The sequence below is a fragment of the Pongo pygmaeus genome, chromosome 10 (genome assembly GCF_028885625.2).
Source record: "Pongo pygmaeus isolate AG05252 chromosome 10, NHGRI_mPonPyg2-v2.0_pri, whole genome shotgun sequence".
Lineage (NCBI taxonomy): Eukaryota > Metazoa > Chordata > Mammalia > Primates > Hominidae > Pongo > Pongo pygmaeus.
In genome coordinates this window covers 12,451,890-12,471,430 of record NC_072383.2, presented here as the reverse complement: position 1 = coordinate 12,471,430, position 19,541 = coordinate 12,451,890, and the positions used below count along the sequence as shown (strand labels likewise).

Sequence of the window (19,541 nt, the reverse complement as noted above, 5' to 3'; positions counted from 1 at the left end):
CAAAAACCACTTTTCTCCCAATTCTAAACATAGACATGCTGTTGTAGAAAACTTGTAAAACAGGGTCATAATAAGGATTGCCGTAATGCAGTCATTCAGTGGGAAATGCTGCTAAAAATTTGGTGGACGTCCCTTCTTTTCTTTGAGAAAAAGCAGACACAGGACAAACTCTCTGCCCTCCCTCTCTCTATAAGGAAAGGCAGGATGATTCTTTTTTTTTTCTTCAGACAGAGTCTCACTCTGTTCTCCAGGCTGGAGTGCAGTGGCACAATCTCTGCTCACTGCAACCTCTGCCTCCTGGGTTCAAGCTATTCTCCCACGTCAGTCTCCAGAGTAGCTGCAATTACAGGCATGTGCCACCATGCCTGGCTCATTTTTGTATTTTTAATAAAGACGGGGTTTCACTATGTTGGCCAGACTGGTCTCCAACTCCTGAGCTCAAGATATTCATCTGCCTCGGCCTCCCAAAAGTATTGGGATTACAGGTGTGAGCCACCACGCCCAGCCATCATAACTTCTAATAAACTTGTTTTGTAAATAAAATTTTTTAGTTGCTGCATCATTCCAGTGAATGATAGCATTAAAAATATTCAGCCAGAGGAGAATCACTTGAACCTGGGAGGCAGAGGTTGCAGTGAGCTGAGATCATGCCACTGCACTCCAGCCTGGGTGACAGAGGGAGACTCAGTCTCCAAAAAATCAAAATCAAAATCAAATCAAATCAAATAATTCAGCCAGGCAACTATTTTTAAATGTTTTGTTTGTTGCCGGGCGCGGTGGCTCACGCTTGTAATCCCAGCACTTTGGGAGGTCAAGGTGGGCAGATCACGGGGTCAGGAGACCGAGACCATCCTGGCTAACAGCGAAACCCCATATCTACAAAAAATACAAAAATTAGCAGGGCGTGGTGGCGGGCACCTGTAGTCCCAGCTACTCGGGAGGCTGAGGCAGGAGAATGGCGTGAACCTGGGAGGCGGAGCTTGCAGTGAGCCGAGATGGTGCCACAGCACTCCAGCCTGGGCGACAGAGCGAGACTTCATATCAAAAAGAAAAAAAAAAAATTAATGTTTTGTTTGTCTTCAAGTGCTTACTGTTATAAATAATGCTGCAGGGTATAGCTTTTCATCTTTGCTCACATTTTCTATTGTTTCCTGAGAAATGATGCCTGGGAGTGGAATTATTGGGTATGAATAGTTTTGAAATTGTTATATATGCTTTCAATTCTCTTTAATCTATGATTCTGGAATTGATTTATATCATCACTGGAAATATATCTTAGATAAAAATGGCTAAGAGTTTGAATAATATAGATAAAAAGCCCATCCTCAGGAAAACGTTGGGGTTTTTGCCCATCATTATGAGTAACCAAATAAGACTTGAAAGGCCAGATGAGCAGATTTTAGAGTGGACACCAGATTACTTTGGGGCTATAGCATTTATCCTTGTTAGAGTTCAATGATGAAACTCAATGAAATAGGATCAGAGATGGAATGAAGCAACAAAAGGCTGTGACTGGTTGAAATGAAAGATTTGGGAAAAGGAACAGAGAAGTGCCATTCATTATGAAGAACATCTGTGAAGGGGTCAATATGCCACTCCCCAAAGTACACCACTTTAACCTTAAGATCATTTTGAGCTGAAGGCAATGAAGATGAAGCAGACACAAGAAAAACTCTCGGCCAGGTGCAGTGGCTCACGCCTGTAATCCCAGCACTTTGGGAGGCTAAGGTGGGTGGATCATCTGAGGTCAGGAGTTCAAGACCAGCCTTGCCAACATGGTGAAACCCCCCCCCCCCCGCCTCTATTAAAAATACAAAAATTAGCTGGGCATGGTGGCGGGTGCCTGTAATCTCAGCTACTCAGGAGGCTGAGGCAGGAGAATTGCTTGAACCTGGGTGGCAGAGGTTGCAGTGAGCCGAGATTGCACCACTGCACTCCAGCATGGGCAACAGAGCGAGACTTCGCCTCAAAAAAAAAAAAAAAATAGAATAAAAGAGAAACTCTCTGCTCCCCACGTCTCCCTACCAGGGAGGACAGGAAGATTCTCAATCACTGGAGACAACTCTGGACTCTTAAGCAGCCCAGAGATGGCGCTGGAGGAACCTACATAACCAACCTCACTAAGGCAATCTTTATCTTCCATTACTTTTCCCATCTACTTACCTTCCCACAGTTTGCCACCTCCAGAAGCCTGAAGCTCTTTCCCTTTGTCTTGTCACTTCTTTTTTTTTTTTTTTTTTTTTTTTTTTGAGATGGAGTCTCACTCTGTCACCCAGCCTGGAGTGCAGTGGTACGATCTCTGCTCACTGCAACCTCTGCTTCCCGGGTTCAAGCGATTCTCCTGCCTCAGTCTCCAGAGTAGCTTAGATTACAGGTGCACGCCATCATGCCCAGCTAATTTTTGTGTTTTTAGTAGAGACAGGGTTTCTCCATGCTGGCCAGGCTGGTCTCAAACTCCTGACTTCAAGTGATCCGCCTGCCTCAGCCTCCCAAAGTGCTGGGATTACAAGCATGAGCCACTGCACCCGGCCTGTCTTGTCACTTCTTTACAAATTTATGTTTTTTTAAAAGGTGCTCTATAAGCCCAATTTCTGACCACTCCTTTGAGTTACTCATCATTGAGCGATCCTGTGTGTATGCATGTGTTAATAATAAACTTCTGTTTGTTTTTCTTTTGTTAATCTATCTTTTGTCAGTCTAATTTGCAGGGCCCCAGCCAAAAAACCTAGGAGGGTAGAGGAAAAATAAATTTTCTTCTCCCCTATACCTGTAAGAAGGTCCTCTAATTTGTGGTTTGAGTGAAGACAAAATAATAGAAGGATTGAAGTGATAGTACTGTGTTGCTATAACCAGCCTGGCCAGAGACGAGATGGAGATAAGACGTTCTTAGCACAGAGATCACATGCTGCACCAAGGCAGGAGGTAATTGTGATAGGAGATCTGACTACCATGACTTCTATGGAAGACTCCTGATAAACAAAGTTCATTTAGCACTTAATGCTAATATCATCTCTTAAGTCAAAGGAAGCCACGGTGATAAACATTGTTCTATCCTTGCATTTGGCTGACAAAGAGGCACTGGTTGGTCTCACAGAAGCAATGGGAACCTTGGAGAAAGAATGTTCATCTTACTGTAGAATTGGAGATGGTTGAGAGAGAATCCTGAGCCTAGTTGGGCAAAATTTTTAGAGTAAAGATAGGCATGCTGTCACGGCCATGGCTCCAAAGAGGCCTAACAATAATAGTTCTTATTTTACTGAGTCCATGCCAGTTATTAACTCAGCTGTGTAGGAGGCACTACAGTTATGCCCATTTTACAGATGAAGAAACTGAGATACAAAAGAGTTAAGTAGGTGGGATATGGTGGCTCACACGTGGAATCTCAGTGCTTTTGGGAAGCAGGTTGCATGAGGCCAGGTGTTTGAGACTAGCCTGGGTAACATAGTGAGGCCCCATCTCTACAAAAAAAAAAAAAAAAAATCAAAAAAATTAGCCAGGTATGGTACTGCATGCCTGTAGTCTCATACTCTGGAGGCTGAGGTGGGAGGATCACTTGAGCCCAGGAGTTCAAGGCTGCAGTGATCAAACCACGGCACTCCAGCCTGGGTAACAGAACTGTCTCAAAGAACAAACAGGCCACACGTGGTGGCTCATGCCTGTAATCCTAGCACTTTGGGAGGCTGAGGCAGGTGGATCACCTGAGGTCAGTTTCATGCACGTCCGTGTGAAGAGACTACTAAACAGGCATTGTGTGAGCAACATGGCTGTTTATTTCACCTGGGTGCAGGTGAGCTGAGTCTGAAAAGAGTCAGCGAAGGGAGATGGGGTGGGGCCGTTTTATAGGATTTGGGTAGGTAAAGGAAAGAAAGGGGGGTTATTCTCTGATGGGCAGGAGTGGGGGTCACAAGGTACTCAGTGGGGGAGCTTTTGAGCCGGGATGAGCCAGGAGAAGGAATTTCACAGGATAATGTCATCATTTAAGGCAGGAACAGGCCATTTTCACTTCTTTTCTGGTGGAATGTCATCAGTTAAGGCAGGAACTGGCCATCTGGGTGTGTATGTGCAGGTCACACGGGATATGATGGCTTAGCTTGGGCTCAGAGGCCTGACATTCCTGTCTTCTTATATTAATAAGAAAAATAAAACAAAATAGTGGTAAAGTGTTGGGACGGTGAAACTTTTTGGAGGTGGTATGGAGAAAGAATGGGTGATGTTTCTCAGGGCTGCTTTGAGCGGGATTAGGGGAGGCGTGGGAACCTACAGTGGGAGAGATTAAGCTGAAGGAAGATTTTGTGGTAAGGGGTGATATTGTGGGGTTGTTAGAAGAAACATTTGTCATTTAGAATTATTGGTGATGGCCTGGATACAGTTTTGTATGAATTGAAAAACTAAATGGAATAAGAGAAGAAGAAAAACAGGTATAAAAGGTCTAAGAATTGGGAGGACCTAGGACATCTGATTAGAGAGTGCGTAAGGAGATTCAGCATAGTCCTGCCAGCAAAGATTATTTATTTACTTCAAGAGTTAATAGTGGCAGTTTGGGGATAGCACGATGAGATATCAGCTGTGATGGCTTGGAGAAACAGTGTAAACCGGCAGTGTAAACAAGAGCAGGGCATGTATGAGTAGTTGAGAATGGTGAATAGGAGTATGACTAGACAGAAGATAGTAGGGATGACAAGTTTTTTGGGACACAGTCTAAGTTGGTCTGCTGTCTGGAATGAGACTGGGGCCTAATAAAAAGGAGCTTAAATGGGCTGTACCTTGTAGCATTCTGAGGACAGGCCTGAATTCTGAGAAGCGAAAGTGGTAAAAGTATTGTCCAGTCCTTTTTAAGTTGGTGGCTGAGCTTGGTGCGGTGTGTTTTTAAAAGACCTTTAGTCCGTTCTACTTTTCCTGAAGACTGAGGACTGTAAGGGATATAAAGGTTTCACTGAATACTAAGAGCCTGAAAAACTGCTTGGCTGATTTGACTAATAAAGGCTGGTCTGTTATCAGACTGTATAGAGGTGGGAAGGCTAAACTGAGGAATTATGTCTGACAGAAGGGAAGAAATGACTGCAGTGGCCTTCTCAGACCCTGTAGGAAAGGCCTCTACCTATCCAGCGAAAGTGTCTACCTAGACTAAGAGGTATTTTAGTTATCTGACTCGGGGCATGTTGAGTTAAGCTAATTTGCCAGTCCTGGGTGGGGCAAATCCTCCAGCTTGATGTGTAGGGAAGGGAGGGGGCCTGAATAATCCCTGAGGAGTAGTAGAATAGCAGATGGAACACTGAGAAGTTACTTCCTTGAGGATAGATTTCCATGATGGAAAGAAAATGAGAGGTTCTAAGAGGCGGGCTAGTGGCTTGTACTATAACATAACCTGCCTTTGCTGGTGTGTGGCTATTAGGCCTGGTGGATCTGCCATCAATAAATCAAGCGTGATCAGGGTGAGGTATAGGAAATAAGGAAATATGGGGAAATGGGGTGAATGTCAGGTGGATCAGAGAGATACAGTCATGGGGGTCAGGTGTGGTATCAGGAATAATGTGGGAGGCCGGATTGAAGTCTGGGCCAGGAACAATGGTAATTGTGGGACTTAACAAAGAGTGAGTACAGCTGAAGGAGCCGGGGAGCAGAAAGTATATGCATCAGGTATGAGGAAGAAAATAGATTTTGGAAGTTATGAGAAATGTAGAGAGTAAGTTGAGCATAGTTTGTGATTTTGAGGGCCTCTAAAAGTATTAGGGCGGCAGCAGCCACTGCATGGAGACACGATGGCTAGGCTAAAACAGTAAGGTCAAGTTCTTTGGACAGAAAGGCTACAGGGTGCGGTCCTGGCTCTTGGGTAAGAATTCTGACCGCACTAACCATGCCTAGGAAGGAAAGGAGTTGTTGTTTTGTAAGGGATTGAGGTTTGGGAGATTAATCAGACACGATCGGCAGGGAGAGCATATGTGATTTTATGAGAATTATGCTGAGATAGGCAACAGATCAGGATGAAATTTGGGCTTGACTGAAGTAATGGAGGCTGTCTGTGAAGCCTTGCGGCAGTACAGCCCAGGTAATTTGCTGAGCCTAATGGGTGTCAGGGTCAGTCTAAGTGAAAGCGAAGGGAGGCTGGGATGAAGGGTGCAAAGGAATAGTAAAGAAAGCATATTTGAGATCCAGAACAGAATAATGGGTTGTAGAGGGAGGTATTGAGGATAGGAGAGTAGATGGGTTTGGCACTACAGGGTGGATAGGCAAAACAATTTGGTTGATAAGGCATCGATCCTGAACTAACTTGTAAGGCTTGTCTGGTTCTAGGACAGGTAAAATGGGGGAATTGTAAGGAGAGTTTATAAGCTTTAAAAGGCCATGCTGTAGCAGGTGAGTGACAACAGGCTTTAATTCTTTTAAAGCGTGCTGTGGGATGGGATCTTGGCATTGAGCGGACGGGTGATTAGGTTTTAATGAGATGGTTAGGGGTGCATGATCAGTCACCAAGGAGGGAGTAGAGGTATCTTATACTTGTGGGTTAAGGTAGGGAGATACAAGGGGAGGATGTGAAGGAGGCTTTGAACTGGGGGAAAAGGCAGCAATGAGATGTGTCTGTAGCCTAGGAATAGTCAGGGAAGCAGATAATTTAGTTAAAGTGTCTCGGCCTAATAAGGGAACTGGGCAAGTGGGGATAACTAAAAAGGAGTGCTTAAAAGAGTATTATCTAAGTTGGCACTAGAGTTGGGGAGTTTTAAGAGGTTTAGAAGCCTGGCCGTCAATACCTACAACAGTTATGGAGGCAAGGGAAACAGGCCCTTGAAAAGAAGGTAACGTGGAGTGGGTAGCCTCCATATTGATTAAGAACGGGATGGACTTACTTTCCACTGTGAGAGTTACTTAAAGCTCAGCGTCTGTGATGGTCTACGGGGCTTCCGAGGCTATCAGGCAGTGTCAGTCTTCAGCCGCTAAGCCGAGAAGAAGTCAGTCAGAGAGCCTTGGGCCAGAGTTCCAGGGGCTCTGGGAGTGGCTGCCAGGTGAGTTGAACAGTCTGATTTCCAGTGGGGTCCCGCACAGATGGGACATGGCTTAGGAGGAATCCTGGGCTGCAGGCATTCCTTGGCCTGGTGGTCAGATTTCTGGCACTTGTAACAAGCTCCTGGGGGAGAAGGTTCTGGAGGAACGCCTGGCCGCTGCGGTTCAGGCGTTGGGAAGTTCTTGTGTGCTGGAGATGTGGCTGGGGTTTGTCTCACAGAGGAGGCAAGGAATTGCAACTTTTTTCTATTATTGTACACCTTGAGGGCGAGGTTAATTAAATCCTATTGTGGGGTTTGAGGGCTGGACTTTAATTTTTGGAGTTTTATTTAATGTCGGGAGCAGATTGGGTAATAAAATGTATTTTGAGAATAAGATGGCTTTTTGACCTTTTAGGGTCTAGGGCTGTAAAGTGTCTCAGGGTTGCTGCCAAACGAGTCATGAACTGGGCTGGATTTTTATATTTGATGAAAAAGAGCCTGAACGCTATCTGATTTGGGATAAAGAAAAAGGAGCATTAACTTTAATTTAGCTCCAGCCACCTTTTTAAGAGTAAATTGCTGGGCAGGTGGGGGAGGGCTAGTCACGGAACGAAACTGTAAGCCAGACTGGGTGTGAGGAGGGGAGGTGATAAAAGGATTATAGGGTGGAGGAGCAGAGGCTGAGGAAGAATTGGGACCTAGCTCGGCCTGGCGAGGAGCAGCCTGGGGAGGAGGGGAGAGGTCAGATGAGTCTGTAGAAAAGGAAGATTAGAAAGACTCAGCGACACTTGGGGTTGGGACTGAGGGGACAGGTGGGAGGGAAAGAAGGAAGATTTGGGATGAGTTGCACTGGGAGCAGAGACTAGAGAGGGACCGATGTGTAAAAGAATGCCTGGACATCAGGCACCTCAGACCATTTGCCTATTTTACGACAAGAATTATTTAGATCTTGTAGGATGGAAAAATTGAAAGTGCCATTTTCTGGCTATTTGGAACTACTGTCGAGTTTGTATTGGGGTCAAGCAGCATTACATAAGAAAATAAGATGCTTAGATTTTAGGTCAGGTGAGAGTTGAAGAGGTTTTAAGTTCTTAAGAACACAGGCTAAGGGAGAAGAAGGAGGAATGGAAGGTGGAAGCTTGCCTATAGTGAAGGAGGCAAGCCCAGAGAAAAAGAGTAGAGACACGGAGAAGGGGTGGGGGGTTCTTGCCCTCCAGAAAAGCAGAGAAGGGGTCAGGGCACAGAGATACAAGGTCGGGGCGTGGAAATAAGGATCGGGGTGCAGAGATATAAGAGGTTGGGCATGGAAATAAGGGATTGGGGTGCAGAGATATAAGAGGTTGGGGCACAGAAATAAGGGATTGGAGTGCAGAGATATAAGAGGTTGGGGCACAGAAATAAGGGATCGGGGTGCAGAGATATAAGAGGTTGGGGCACAGAAATAAGGGATTGGGGTGCAGAGATACAAGGTTGGGGTACTTGTCTCTCCTCCAGAAAAGCGGGATTTGCTGCTAAGGGTGAAGGAGAAGGGGTTGGGGGTTTCTTGCCCCCCAGAAAGGCAGAGAAGGGGTAGAGACATGGAGAGAAGGGCTTGGGATACTTGCCCCTCCCCCAGAAAAGCGGGACTTGCCGCTAAGGGTGAAGGACCAAGGCAGGCGTCCCTGCGTGGTCTGACACCTCTGAAACATGGGTGAATAATCAGAGAGGCGTCCCTGCAATGATTAAACACTAAGGGAAGGCTGCATTCCTAGTCCGTGACTGGCGCCAGAGTTTTGGGTCCACGGATAAAACGTGTCTCCTTTGTCTCTACCAGAAAATGAAAGGAACTGAAATTAAAAGAAGGGAGAAATTGAAGTGTGGCGTCAAGATTGAAAGGAGAAAGAGGCTGAGGGATAGTGAGGGAGGTTGGAGAAGAGAGTAAAAAGAGGCTGCTTACTGGATTTGAAATTGGTGAGATGTTTCTTGAGCTGCTTGGTCTGAGGACCTGAGGTCGTAGGTGGATCTTTCTCATGGAGCAAAGAGCAGGAGGACAAGGGATTGATCTCCCAAGGGAGGTTCCCCCGATCCGAGTCATGGCACCAAATTTCATTTGCGTCCATGTGAAGAGATTACTAAACAGGCTTTGTGTGAGCAACATGGCTGTTTATTTCACCTGGGTGGAGGCGGGCTGAGTCTGAAAAGAGAGTCAGCAAAGGGAGATGGGGTGGGGCCATTTTATAGGATTTGGGTGGGTAAAGGAAAGAAAGGGGGGTTGTTCTCTGGAGGGCAGGAGTGGGGGTTACAAGGTACTCAGTGGGGGAGCTTTTGAGCCAGGATGAGCCAGGAAAAGGAATTTCACAGGACAATGTCATCAGTTAAGGCAGGAGCAGGCCATTTTCACTTCTTTTGTGGTAGAATGTTAGAGAACAGCCTGGCCAACCCTGTCTGAAACCCCGTCTCTACTAAAAATACAAAATTAGCCAAGTGTAGTGGCACATGGCTGTAATCCCAGCTACTTGGGAGGCTGAGACAGGAGAATCACTTGAACCCGGGAGGTGGAGGTTGCAGTGAGCCGATATTGTGCCACTGCACTCCAGCCTGGGCAACAGAGACTCCATCTCAAAAAAAAAAAAAAAAAAAAAAAGAGTCTGGGCACAGTGACTCATGCCTGTAATCCCAGCACTTTGGGAGGCCGAGGCGGGCAGATCATCTGAGGTCAAGAGTTCAAGAACAGCCTGGCCAATGTGGTGAAACCTCGTCGCTACTAAAAACACAAAAAAATTTAGCCGGGCATGGTGGCACACGCCTGTAGTCCCAGCTACTCAGGGAGGCTGAGGCAGAAGAATTGCTTGAACACAGGAGGGGGAGGTTGCAGTGAGCCAAGATGGAGCCACTGTACTCCTCTAGCCTGGGCAACAGAGACTCCATCTAAAAAAAAAAAAAAAAAAAAGAAACAAACAAAAGACTTAAATAAAATTGCCCAGAGTCACACAAGCACATGAGGCAAAGCTGGAATTTGAGGGAGTCCAGGCAGTCTGTCTTTAAAGCCCATGACGCTAACCACTAAACCTGACCGTCTTCTTCACATGGTCAGATGCAGCCCAGTTTGTTGATATTTTTCATCTCTTTTCTGGACTTGCTATTACTGCTTTTTGACTTTGGTGTAGGGAAAAATGGAAAGATTTGCAATGGACAAAGAGATTACTGGATATCCTTTCAATGGAATGTTAGAGCCTTTGGGGATTATCTGATTTTATAGAGATATGCTTATTTATTTGCTTTTGATTATGCTATTTTACAACTCCTTAGAAACAAGTTAACATATAGAAAACTGATAGTAATGCAAATAGTTCCTTGTATATTAAAATGCAAATAGCCTCCCGTGGAATGCCATTGTTTATTATCCTGTAGATATTAACCAGTTTTTCCAGTTTTGCCTGTTTGTAAATTTATTTCAGTATTTCTTATCTGACTATAAATGTGTGGTAGTTGGAGTTTTCTCCTTTGAGCTGATTTTAATATTTTGCTGGCTCCAGTTAAATGAGTTAAATAAAATATTTGCCACATGTTCTTTTATATCATGTGAGAGTCATGATTTTCCCCTTAAAAAATAATCTTTAACGTTGGTTAAATCACTTAAATTATCTGGACCTCAAGTCCCCTTCAGTCTCTTTGACTGCATGCTTAATTGATTGAGATGCATCTAGCTAGAGATCCCAAGGTTTTGTTATTGATTGTATTTTGTTTTTGTTTTGAGATGGAGTTTTGCTCTTGTCATCCAGGCTGGAGTGCAGTGGTGCAATCTCGGCTCACTGCAACCTCCGAGGCCTTCCAGGTTTAAGCGATTTTCCTGCCTCAGCCTCCTGAGTAGCTGGGATTACAGGCGCCTACCACCATGCCCAGCTAACTTTTGTATTTTGGTAGAGATGGGGTTTCACCATGTTGGTCAGGCTGGTCTCAAACTCCTGACCTCAGTCGATCCACCCACCTCGGCCTCCCAAAGTGCTGGGATTACAAGTGAGCGTGAGCCACCATGCCCAGCCTATTGACTGTGTTTTAATCAATGGCTCAGTTATTTACAGATAACACAGGTAACAAAAGAGCATAGTATTTAGGGCTCAGGTTCCTCAGGCACAGTCTTGGAGTCAAATTCTGATTCTGCTTCTTACTATAGATGAGGGGTTTAGGGAGTGATCTGGAGAAAGAAGCAAAAAGGATACTTGATTGCCAGGCTAAAAAGGAAGCTCTTGGATAAGCTCTCACTTTAAATGTATACAAATAGTGCCCACAGGAGATGTTAAGGAAAAATTTACTTTTGACACTTGTTAAAAGGGTAAGGCAGATTTTATCCGGGACTATTGCAATTGGTGTAGGGACCACTGCAATAGGGTCTTGTAGTCAGGTAGAGAAACTGGGCTCAACTCTGAATGCAGCAGAGGCAAGTGGGGATTTGTAGCCAAGGAGTAAGGTGGGGTCAGTGGGTGGAAAATTACTAAGGGGAAACTTGGGAGTCAGGGGATTCTGGCTAAGTTGACCTAGTGTGATTTTTGCTGAAGACCAGGCAGGGTGATCAGACATCGCCTGGGGGATGATGAGGGATGAGGAATTTGATCAGATTTTGAGGGTGATCAGATATTGGGGGTGGGGGCATGCCCAAGGATGGGGCCTAATTGGGCTCAGAGGAACCCAACTAAAGTTTGGTCAAGGACACAGTCTTTGTCAGTGGCTATGAAAACACAAATATGAAAGGGTGTGATAGGCCTGAAATAAGAGCACTGGACTGAACGGAGCTTCTTGAAAAGGTTAATGACAGAAGAAGGGATTTTTCTGGTTTATTCTCAACAACAGAAGGCAGAGACAAGGCAGAACCACTCTGAGTCCATTTGACTTCTGTATTCTCTACCAAGGAAAACAGTCTCAGTTGGAAATGACTGAGAAGTTGAAGCGTTCTGCCTGTGAGGAGAGCGCACAGGTGTGTTTTGCAGCTGTAAGTGAATCTCAGGCCCAGAGTAGGGAGACTTAGGGCTATCACTGAGTGGTATCCGAGGACTGCAGGTGGCTTCCACTGTTTCAGCAAGTTGGTGGGTCTCAAAAACCCTGCATTGATGTTAATTCCTGCACAATCTGAAACTGGGGTATTAAATGGATGATTTATGAACCGTTAGAATGGTGAGTTTCTTGTGTCCCTGGAGAGTAGATCAGCACAAACGAATCCCATCTCCCACGGATCAGGGGTGTCTTTGATGAAATGCACGTTCACTCTAGCAAGGCTTCTGACAACGATCTCATGAGATGCATGTGAACGAGTTGGAGAATTGCTGGCTGGATGAAATTGTAATTACAAAACTTTTCAGATGGTTTCCCACGTATGTGTACTTGAATTGTGCGTTGATGGAATGAGGGCCTTGACCTTTCTGGATTGTTTACTTTTCCGTCTCCTCTCTTTCCTAGATGTGTGAGTGGGAGCAAATTGTTCAACTTCTCCAGCCCTCAATATTTTGTGAAAATGCCTCAATCTCTTAACTGTTTATGACTCTGAGTAATTGGTTCATACGCACCTGGAGGGATGTCATTTTCCTCTGAATTCTCTCCCTAATTCTGTTTCATCATGTTTCTTTTTTCTTTTTTTTGAGATGGAGTCTCGCTCTGTTGCCCAGGCTGGAGTCTAGTGGTGTGATCTTGGGTCACTGCAACCTCCACCTCCTGGGTTCAAGGGATTCTCCTGCCTCCACCCCCTGAGTAGCTGGGACTGCAGGCACATGCCACTACACCCGGCTAATTTTGTATTTTTAGTAGAGACGGGGTTTCACCATGTTGGCCAGGCTGGTCTTGATCTCCTGACCTCGTGATCTGCCCGCCTCGGCCTCCCAAAGTGCTGGGATTACAGGCATGAGCCACCACGCCTGGCCTGTTTCATCATTTTTCATGATTGACTTAGATAATAAGTGTGTAGAAGATGTGAGGACGCTGCAGAGAACATAGATAAAAGTTCAGGCCCTGGAGTCAGATAATCCTAGGTATGAATCTTGGGTCAGTCCCTTCCTAATTGGATTTTTTTTTTTTTTTTTTTTGAGATAGAGTCTCGCTCTGTCACCCAGGCTGGAGTGTAGTGGCACGATCTCGGCTCACTGCAACCTCCACCTCCTGGGTTTGAGCAATTCTCCTGCCTCAGCCTCCCAAGTAGCTGGGATTACAGGCACCTGCCACCACGCCTGGCTAATTTTTTGTATTTTTAGTAGATATGGGGTTTCTCCATGTTGGCCTGGCTGTCTCAAACTCCTGACTTCGGGTGATCCACCTGCCTTGGCCTTCCAAAGAGCTGGGATTACAGGCATGAGCTACTGCGCCCAGCCCCTAATTGGATTTTGAGCAAGCTTCTTAACTTCACTAGACTTGGTTTCCTATCCTATTAAGTGAGAATAATAATAATATTTAACTTTGTGTAAAGACTAAATGATTATATAAAGTATTACATTAAACAAACAAACATGTAGCAGGGTGTCTGGCACAAAGTCAGGGCTCCCATAACTGTCAACTGTTTTTGTTTATGTTATTACTAAGCTGGGAGAGGTAACATTAGGTAACATATCGTGTTCCAAAATTACTGTAGGGTGAAACTATGAGCTAAAACCTAGAATTTTATAGGGTTCAATGTAAAACCCAACATTTAGGTTGAACTGATCAGCCGCACGAGAACAGAATGGGAGAGACCTGGCTTAAGAGTGGCTCATGTCAAAGGCATTTAGGGGTTTTTAGGTGATTGTCAGCTCCACTTCAATCATCAGTATGCAGTGGCTTCCAAGGAAGCCAGAGTCGTCTGAGGCTGAGTTAATGAGAATGCAAAAGAAGTTATAGTGCCGGCTGGGTGTGGTGGCTCACGCCTGTAATCCCAGCACTTTGGGAGGCCAAGGCGGGTACCTGAGGTTGGAAGTTCGAGACCAGCCTAACTAACATGGAGAAACCCCATCTCTACTAAAAATACAAAATTAGCCGGGTGTGGTGGCACATGCCTGTAACCACGGCTACTCGGGAGGCTGAGGCAGGAGAATCGCTTGAACCTGGGAAGTGGAGGTTGTGGTGAGCCGAGACTGCGCCATTGCACTCCAGCCTGGGCAACAAGAGTGAAACTTTGTCACAAAAAAAAAAAAAAAAAAAAAATGAAGAAGAAGTTATAGTGTCATCATAACTTTGTCCTGGTATAGACTGTGTCCCCTGAGCTGAGTTCAGCCCTGCCCTTGTGTTTTTCGAGGAAGAAAAGCAGGGAGTGAGACTACCTGCCTTCAAATCCCAGCTCTGCTATTAGATTAGCCCTATGGACTTGGGCAAGTTATTTAACCTTTCTGGGCCTCAGCTTTCTAATTTGTAAAATGAGAATAATAAAAATTGTATCTATCTCACAGGGCTGTTATGAGGATTCAGTAGGATGTAAATGTAAATATGTAAGGTGTTTCCAAAGGTGTTTGGCTCACCCACATGCTAGAGAAATGGTGGTGGTGGTGCTGGTGGTACCATCATCATCATCATCATCATTCTAAGGACATTGTCCATGTCCCCGAGGGACCTGATCAGAATGGTGATGGGTGCTGCATCAGTGAAACAAGAATACTGAATTCATGAACCCTCTTGCTCTTCTACTACCCCTGCCCCAAACGCACACCTCACTCCCTTGATATGGGCAGGCTTCTCACTTTTAGGCTTTGGCCTAAGTTGGAATGCTCAAACGTATACTCCTTTTGGTCTCTATCACTAAACTTTAGAAATCATCTCATTCAGGGCTCTTATTTTAGGTATGCTCAAGGTCAGACTGAAGCTAAGAAACCAAGGTCCTGATCCAGCAATCCCACTTCTGGGTATTTATCCAAAGGCATTGAAATCAGTATGTTGAAGAGACACCTGAACTCCCATGTTCATTGCAACACAATTTACAATAGCCAAGATACGGAATCAATCTAGGTGTCCATCAACAGATGAATGAATAAAGAAAATGTCATATATATACACAATAGAATACTATTCAGCCTTAAATAGGGGTGAAATCCTGTGATTTGGGACAACATGGATGAATCTGGAGGACATTACGCTAAGTGAAATAAGCCAGGCACAGAAAGACAAATATTGCATGATCTCACTCATAGGTGGAATCTGAGAAAGTTGATCTCATAGAAGTAGAGAGTACAATGGTGGTTACCAGGGACTGGGGATGGAGGGGTGGTTGGGAAAAGCAGAGAGGTTGGTCAAAGGCTATACAGTTTCAGTTAGACAAGAGGAATAAGTTTTACTGATCAATAGCACAGCATGGTAACTATAATAAGTAATGCATCATACATTTCAAAATTGCTAAAAGTAGATCTTAAATGTTTTTACTGCAAAAAGAATAGTAAGTTTGTGAGGTGATGGATTTACTAATTAGCCTGATTTAATCATTCCACATTGTAAACCTGTATCAAAACATCGAATTGTACTCCATAAACATATATTATTACTACTTGTTGATGAAAAATAAAAATAAAATGAAAAACAAAGGAAGAAGAAAAAAACCTCAAGAAAGAAAAAGAAAATAAGGTCCTCAGCCCTGTCCTATTTTCTTTCCACTCACCACCCACCTCCTTCTCACATCTGATTGTTGAAGTCTTTCCAACTGCAACTAATTCCACTTCTGCTTAGAACCTTTTCAGACCTTCCAAGGTAAGCTGGGCTACTCTTTCCCCATGCCTATACGATTGTAAGTTGTGTGTAGCTATTACAGTACTTACGGTCTTTGTTTTAGTGTCCATCATCTATGCCTCTTGTCTTCACCCTGTTTGCCTAAAGAGCAAGGAGATAATATTCACTTTAGGGTCCCACTTGGCACAAGCATGGTGCTTTGCATGTATTAGACCATCATGAAGTGCTCATTGAATTGGGTGTTAAGATTGTGTAATGTGGACTATTTATCTTAGAAGAGAGAAGATTTAGGAGGAATGGAATTGACTCACATGGAAGGATTCGATTCAGCTACCTAGTGCCAAAGAGCAGAATGGGGACCAGGGGCTGAAAGTCACCAGGAAGCAAATTTGATCTGGCTGTGTGGGGCGGATTCTTCCCAGTGACAATCATTTAATGAGGAGATAGGTGCCTCATGAGGGGTGAGTTAAGGTATTCAAGCAGAGGCAGGATGGCCACTGTCAAGAGTGGAGTAGAGGGGAACCTTCGGGATTCCCTGTTTATTAGCTGAGTTTCAACATCACTAGAAACCTCGGTGATGTTTTAGGTTCACATGTAGCTACAGACTACAGCAGACGCGTGGGGTACCTGATATGAGAACAGAGTTGAGACAGGCCTAGCACTGCCCAGTAGACCTGAGTCTGGCTTAGGTTCATTCTTGGCTCTTGCTAGTCTAGTCTGCAAGAAGCTGTACTCACAAAAAGCCAGCTCCTTTTCCCACCATCTCTATTTATTAACCCCTCCCTCACTCTTATATACCCTGCTCACTGCTGTCTGTGCCCCTACAAGGTCAATTTCACGCTGAACTTTACTACAGTGAAAAGTCCTGAGTTTCATCTAAAAGCATTTGAGGTGTCTCAAGTTAAATTCTAAAACCTTTCAGTTTAGCTTCAGTTTATGGTGCTATTCAATCCTTATCGAGCACTTCCCCCAAAAGGTCCTAAATCTCTCTCTTATGCAAGCTTCCATGGGCTGCATGAGGTCCAGGATGGCTTTGAATGTGGCCCAACACAAATTCGTAAACTTTCTTAAAACATTAAAACATTATGAGATTTATGTATGGCCATTCTTTTTTCTTTTCTTTCTTTTTTTTTTTTTTAGCTCATCAGCTATTAGTGTTAGTGTGTTTTATGTGTGGCCCAAGACAATTCTTATTCCAATGTGGCCCAGGGAAGCCAAAAGATTGGACACCCCTGTAAATAGGCTCTTAGACGCGAAGCTATAGTTTCTATAGTTCTTCTGCCTGTTCTATTTCCTTCTCAAATTACGAGTCTCACTATTCCTTTTCAATTTGGGTTCCAGGTCTACTCCTATAAGCTTCTGGCTAAAACCTTTCTGTTTTTGCAGACTCCTCACTAATGAGTAGGTCCCCCTTGGCATTTTGCTCTTAGGATCTGGTTTTCCATATTTTTGAGGCTCTTTGTTTTTCTTTCTTTCTTTCTTTTTTTTTATTGAGACGGAGTCTCGCTCTGTCGCCCAGGCTGGAGTGCAGTGGCGCAATCTTGGCTCACTGCAAGCTCCGCCTCCCGGGTTCACGCCATTCTCCTGCCTCAGCCTCCCGTGTAGCTGGGACTACATGCGCCCGCCACCACGCCTGGCTAATTGAGGCTCTTACAAGACTCCTGTCCAGCCTTTGCATGCCAGGGCATTGGTCGTGGCCTTCTATTGAACCCACCTCCTCCCAAGTCCATCTAGGTCTCTTTACAACACAGTTTTGCTCCCCACCCTTGGCCCTGAGTGTTTCTGCCACCTGGCCTCATCCTAAGGTTCTTACTCAGGGAAGTCAGTAGATTATCTGCCACGTATCAGCCTGATAAATGGATTGTCTCCCAAGCATCTTCCTTCACACATTAAATTTTAGGAAATATCAAACTTAAGAGTGGACTCTATTTCAAAAGCACTTTTATAAGGAACTTATATAGCACTTACATTTTCCCCTTGCAATAACGTTCTTTTAGGTGGTTAGTTCTGCCAGGCGAGTCCAGGGGAGCCCATTTAGCCTCTAGGATGAAGTGAAATCACTGGAACCTTAGACTCTTTGGGAGTAATAATAGTGGGATAGAATACGACTGCAGTGTAGAACGGTGTTTCTACGGGAAACTATTTTCAGAGTTCCGCCTTGGATTGCTGGGATTCCTTTTTTTTTTTTAGATGGAGTCTCACTCTGTCACCCAGGCCGGAGTGCATTGGCTCGATCTCGGCTCACTGCAACCTCTGCCTCCCGGGTTCAAGCGATTCTCCTGCTTCAGCTTCCTGAGTAGCTGGGGCTACAGGCGCTCGCCACCAGGTCCGGCTAATTTTTGTATTTTTAGTAGAGACGGGTTTTCGCCATGTTTCACCAGGTTGGTCTCAAACTCCTGACCTCGTGATGCACGCGCCTCGGCCTCCCAAAGTGTTGGGATTACAGGCGTGAGCCATCGCGCCTGGTGCTGCGATTCCTTTAACTGTCTGCAGTGAGACTGGGCAGCCCCTACCCCCATATTAAAAGAAAAGAAAAAAAACACATCCTGCAATTTATTGAGGAATCACTGCATACCGGGCAGTGTAAACTCATTATCAGTCATGTCGCTTCATCCTCACATCAACGCTGTGAGGTGGCACTGCTGATATCCGTATTTTACTAATAAAGATATGGAGGTGAAGAGACTGCTCTCAGTGGCTTTGGACAGGGATTCTCATAACATAAAATCTGGGTGGGTGCTAGGAAAGGAACAAGGACTCTAGAACATTGAAAAGGTGAGGAGAGAGTCAGAGATGGGGCAGAAGACGGAATAAAGATTGGGGCAGAGGCAGCCTGGCGCAGGGTAGAACATTTGTAGACCTTATAAAGAGTCGACCCTTGAATAAGACGGATTTGAACTGCACAGGTTCACTTATACACAGGTTTTTTCCAGTAAAAGCTACACTGAGTGTGCCTGCCTCTCCTGCCTTCGCTTTTACTTCCTCCGCCTCTTCTGCCTCTGCCACCCGGAGACAACAAGAATAACCCCTCTGCTTCCTCCTCCGCACCCTACTCAGTGTGAAGACAATAAGGATGAAAACCTTCATGAAGCTTCACTTGCACTTAACGAAGAGGAAATATTTTTCTTCCTCATGATTTTCGTAATATTTTCTTTTCTTTGGCTTACTTTATTGTAAGAATACATTATATGATTCGTACATGAAATATGAGTTAACTGACTATGTTATCAGCAAGGCCTCCCAGTCAACTGTAGGCTCTCGGTAGTTAAGTTCAGTAGAATATTGGGCAGACATCAGCCTGACTCCTTTTTTGGGAATCAAAAGTTATACACGGATTTTTGACGACGTGGGGGTCAGCATCCCTAACCCCACATTGTTCAAGGGTCAGCTGTGTTCCCTTCCCTGTGACCTGTCTTTTGGCAAAGGGGAAACTCAGATCCCGTTGTAGGGTCTTTGAAACAATGGACAATGGCCACAGCGGCCCGTGAGAGGGAAAAATATTTACATGGCAGTGCTGGGGATTCAGTTCCCACAAATAGGAGATTTCCACAACGCACACGCAGACACACACAGAGATACACACACAGACACACAGACACACACATACACACACAAACAGACGCACAGATACACAGAGACACACAGGGACACATACACAGATACACACACAGAGGCACACATGCAGACACACAGAGACGCACACAGACATACACAGACATAAACACAGATATACACAGAAACACACAGATACACACAGAGACACACAGCCACACACAGAGACACACAGACACACATAGACACACAAGGCACACACAAAGACACACAGACACACACAGAGACACACACATACACAGACACAGATACACAGACACAGATACACAAACACAGACACACAGATGCTGATACACAGACACACACACT

General features: G+C 44.9%; 1 protein-coding gene across 3 annotated transcripts in view; it reads right to left on the bottom strand.

Moving 5' to 3' along the window:
- BCL2L14 (BCL2 like 14) overlaps positions 1 to 17,732 on the bottom strand; it is a 50,981-nt gene extending 33,249 nt beyond the window's left edge. For 2 of the 3 annotated variants that reach the window (XM_063672440.1, XM_063672439.1), the window contains exons 1-2: positions 17,589 to 17,732; positions 15,710 to 15,761 (exon numbers count right to left, since the gene is read on the bottom strand). The gene's annotated coding sequence lies outside the window, so the exon portion shown is untranslated. The remainder of the gene's footprint in view (positions 1 to 15,709; positions 15,762 to 17,588) is intronic. The other variant, XM_054443735.2, reaches the window with a different exon arrangement.
- Between the last annotated feature and the right edge of the window lie 1,809 nt (positions 17,733 to 19,541).